This window comes from Heterodontus francisci, unplaced genomic scaffold, assembly GCF_036365525.1.
Source record: "Heterodontus francisci isolate sHetFra1 unplaced genomic scaffold, sHetFra1.hap1 HAP1_SCAFFOLD_345, whole genome shotgun sequence".
NCBI lineage: Eukaryota > Metazoa > Chordata > Chondrichthyes > Heterodontiformes > Heterodontidae > Heterodontus > Heterodontus francisci.
In genome coordinates, this window is record NW_027141121.1 from 1,417,907 (window position 1) to 1,423,041 (window position 5,135).

Below are 5,135 nucleotides of genomic sequence, written 5' to 3' on the forward strand. Positions count from 1 at the left end.
CAGACAGTGAGAGACACTCGATGTTCAGTGTATGATATCATGGGGTACCTCTGTCCCCAGGTGGACACTGAGTAGAGACAGTGCGAGACAATCGATGGTCATTCTGAGATATCGTGGGGTATCTCAGTCTCCGGGTGAACACTGAGGACCAAGAGAGAGAGACACTCGATGGTCAGTGTGAGATATCATGGGGTATCTCAGTCCCCAGGTCAACACTGACTGCAGACTGTTAGAGACACGCGATTGTCACTGAGAGGTATCATGGGGTATCTCAGTCCCCAGGTGAACACTGAGTACAGAGATTGGGAGACACTCGATGGTCAGTGTGAGATATCATGGGGTATCTCAGTCCCCAGGTGAACACTGAGTACAGACAGTGACAGACACGCGATGGTCACTGAGAGATATCATGGGGTATCTCAGGCCCCGGGTGAACACGGAGTACAGACAGTGAGAGACAATCGATGGACAGTGTGAGATATCACGGGGTATCTCAGTCCCCAGGTGAACACTGAGTACAGACAGTGAGAGACAATCGATGGACAGTGTGAGATATCATGGGGTATCTCAGTCCCCAGGTGAACACTGAGTACAGGGAGTGAGAGACACTCGATGGTCAGTGTGAGATATCATGAGGTATCTCAGTCCCCAGGTGAACACTGAGTACTGAGAGTCAGAGATACTCGACGGACAGTGTGAGATATCATGGGGTATCTCAGTGCACAGGTGAGCACTGAGTACAGACAGTGAGAGACACTCGATGGTCAGTGTGAGATATCACGGTGTATCTCAGTCCCCAGGTGAGCACTGAGTACAGACAGTGAGAGACACGCGACGGTCACTGAGAGATATCATGGGGTATCTCAGTCCCCGGGTGAGCACTGAGTACTGACAGTGAGAGACACTCGATGGGCACTGAGTGATATCATGGGGTATCTCTGTCCCCAGGTGAACACTGAGTACTGAGAGTGAGAGATACTCGACGTTCAGTGTGAGATATCATGGAGTATCTCAGTGCACAGGTGAGCACTGAGTACAGACAGTGCGAGACACTCGATGGTCAGTGTGAGATATCATGGGGTATCTCAGTCCCCAAGTGAGCACTGAGTACAGACAGTAAGAGACACAAGATGGTCAGTGTGAGATATCACGGGGTATCTCAGTCCCCAGGTGAGCACTGAGTACAGACAGTGAGAGACACGCGACGGTCACTGAGAGATATCATGGGGTATCTCAGTCCCCTAGTGAACACTGAGTACAGACAGTGAGGGACACTTGGTGGTCAGTGTGTGATATTTTGGGATATCTCAGTCCCCAGGTGAACAATGAGTAAAGAGAGTGGGGGACTTTCGATGAGATATCATGCGGTATCTCAGTCTCCGGGTGAACAGTAAGGAAAGAAAGTGAGAGACACTCGATGGTCAGTGTGAGATATCACGGGGTATCTCAGTCCCCAAGTGAGCTCTGAGTACAGACAGTGAGAGACACAAGATGGTTATTCTGAGATGTCAGGGGGTATCTCTGTCCCCAGGTGAGCACTGAGTACAGACAGTGAGAGACACTAGATGGTCAGTGTGAGATGTCACGGGGTATTTCTGTCTCCGGTTGAACACTGAGTACAGACAGTGAGAGACACTCGATGGTCAGTGTGAGATATCATGGGGTATCTCAGTCCCCAGGTAAACCCTGAGCACAGACAGTGAGAGACACTCGATGGTCAGTGTGAGATATCACGGGGTATCTCAGTCCCCAGGTGAGCACTGAGTACAGACAGTGAGAGACACTCGATGGTCAGTGTGAGATATCACGGGATATCTCAGTCCCCAGGTGAACACTGAGTACAGACAGTGAGAGACACGCGACGTTCACTGAGAGATATCATGGGGTATCTCAGTTCTCGGGAGAACACTGAGTACAGACAGTGAGATATACTCGATGGTCAGTGTGAGATTTCATGGGGTATCTCAGTCCCCAGGTGAACACTGAGTACAGAGAGTGAGAGACACTCGATGGTCACTGAGAGATATCATGTGGTATCTCAGTCCCCAGGTAAACACTGAGTACAGACAGTGAGAGACACTCGATGGTCAGTGTGAGATATCATGGGGTACCTCAGTCCCCAGATGAGCACTGAGTACCGACAGTGAGAGACACTCGATGGTCAGTGTGAGATCTCATGGGGTATCTCAGTCCCCAGATCAACACTGAGTAGAGACAGTGACAGACACTCGATGGTCAGTGTGAGATGTCACGTGGTATCTCTGTCTCCGATTGAACACTGTGTAAAGATAGTGAGAGACACGTGATGGTCACTGAGAGATATCATGGGGTATCTCAGTCCCCATGTAAACACTGAGTAAATGCAGTGAGAGACACTCGATGGTCAGTGAGAGATATCACGGGGTATCTCAGTCCACGGGTGAACACTGAGTACAGACAGTGAGAGACACTCGATGGTCAGTGTAAGATATCATGGGGTATCTCAGTCCCCAGGTGGACGCTGAGGACAGACAGTGAGAGACACTCGATGTTCAGTGTATGATATCATGGGGTACCTCTGTCCCCAGGTGGACACTGAGTAGAGACAGTGCGAGACAATCGATGGTCATTCTGAGATATCGTGGGGTATCTCAGTCTCCGGGTGAACACTGAGGACCAAGAGAGAGAGACACTCGATGGTCAGTGTGAGATATCATGGGGTATCTCAGTCCCCAGGTCAACACTGACTGCAGACTGTTAGAGACACGCGATTGTCACTGAGAGGTATCATGGGGTATCTCAGTCCCCAGGTGAACACTGAGTACAGAGATTGGGAGACACTCGATGGTCAGTGTGAGATATCATGGGGTATCTCAGTCCCCAGGTGAACACTGAGTACAGACAGTGACAGACACGCGATGGTCACTGAGAGATATCATGGGGTATCTCAGGCCCCGGGTGAACACGGAGTACAGACAGTGAGAGACAATCGATGGACAGTGTGAGATATCACGGGGTATCTCAGTCCCCAGGTGAACACTGAGTACAGACAGTGAGAGACAATCGATGGACAGTGTGAGATATCATGGGGTATCTCAGTCCCCAGGTGAACACTGAGTACAGGGAGTGAGAGACACTCGATGGTCAGTGTGAGATATCATGAGGTATCTCAGTCCCCAGGTGAACACTGAGTACTGAGAGTCAGAGATACTCGACGGACAGTGTGAGATATCATGGGGTATCTTAGTGCACAGGTGAGCACTGAGTACAGACAGTGCGAGACACTCAATGGTCAGTGTGAGATATCATGGGGTATCTCTGTCCCCGGATGAAAACTGAGTACAGTCACTGAGAGACACTTGATGGTCATTGTGAGATATCATGGGGTATCTCTGTCCCCTGGTGAACACTGAGTACAGACAGTGAGGGACACTTGGTGGTCAGTGTGTGATATTTTGGGATATCTCAGTCCCCAGGTGAACACTGAGTACAGACAGTGACATATACTCGATGGTCAGTGTGAGATATCACGGGGTACATCAGTTCCCGGGTGAACAATGAGTTCAGACAGTGAGAGACACTCGTTTGTCAGTGTGAGATATCATGGGGTATCTCAGTCCCCAGGTGAACACTGAGTAAAGAGGGTGGCGGACACTCAATGAGATATCATACGGTTTCTCAATCTCCGGGTGAACACTGAGGACAGACAGTGAGAGACACTCGATGGTCAGTGTGAGATGTCATGGGGTATCTCAATCCCCAGGTGAGCACTGAGTACAGACAGTGAGAGACACGCGATTCTCACTGAGCGATATCATGGGGTATCTCAGTCCCCAGGTAAGCACTGAGTACAGACATTGAGAGACACTCTCTGGTCAGTGTGAGATATCATGGGGTATCTCAGTCCCCAAGTGAGCACTGAGCACAGACAGTGAGACACAATCGATGGACAGTGTGAGATATCATGGGGTATCTCAGTTCCCAGGTGTACAATGAGTACAGACAGTGAGAGACAATCGATGAACAGTGTGAGATATCATGGGGTATCTCAGTCCCCAGGTGAACACTGAGTACTGAGAGTGAGAGATACTCGACGGTCAGTGTGAGATATCATGGGGTATCTCAGTGCACAGGTGAGCACTGAGTACAGACAGTGAGAGACACTCGATGGTCAGTGTGAGATATCACGGGGTATCTCAGTCCCCAGGTGAGCACTGAGTACATACAGTGAGAGACACGCGACGGTCACTGAGAGATATCATGGGGTATCTCTGTCCCCGGGTGAGCACTGAGTACTGACAGAGAGAGACACTCGATGGGCACTGAGAGATATCATGGGGTATCTCTGTCCCCGGATGAACACTGAGTACAGACAGTGAGAGACACTTGATGGTCAGTGTGAGATATCATGGGGTATCTCAGTCCCATAGTGAACACTGAGTACAGACAGTGAGGGGCACTCGATGGTCAGTGTGTGATATTTTGGGATAACTCAGTCCCCAGGTGAACACTGAGTAAAGAGAGTGGGGGACACTCGATGAGATATCATGCGGTATCTCAGTCTCCGGGTGAACACTAAGGAAAGACAGTGAGATATACTCGATGGTCAGTGTGAGATATCATGGGGTATCTCAGTCCCCAGGTGAGCACTGAGTACAGACAGTGAGAGACACGCGATTCTCACTGTGAGATATCATGGGGTATCTCAGTCTCCGGGTGAGCACTGAGTACAGACAGTGAGAGACACAAGATGGTTATTCTGAGATGTCATGGGGTATCTCTGTCTCCGGTTGAACACTGAGTACAGACAGTGAGAGACACGCGATGGTCACTGAGAGATATCATGGGGTATCTCAGTCCCCAGGTGAACACTGAGTACAGGGAGTGAGAGACACTCGATGGTCAGTGTGAGATATCATGAGGTATCTCAGTCCCCAGGTGAACACTGAGTACTGAGAGTCAGAGATACTCGACGGACAGTGTGAGATATCATGGGGTATCTTAGTGCACAGGTGAGCACTGAGTACAGACAGTGCGAGACACTCAATGGTCAGTGTGCGATATCACGGGGTATCTAAGTCCCCAGGTGAGCACTAAGCACAGACAGTGAGAGACACGCGAAGGTCACTGAAAGATATCATGGGGTATCTCAGTCC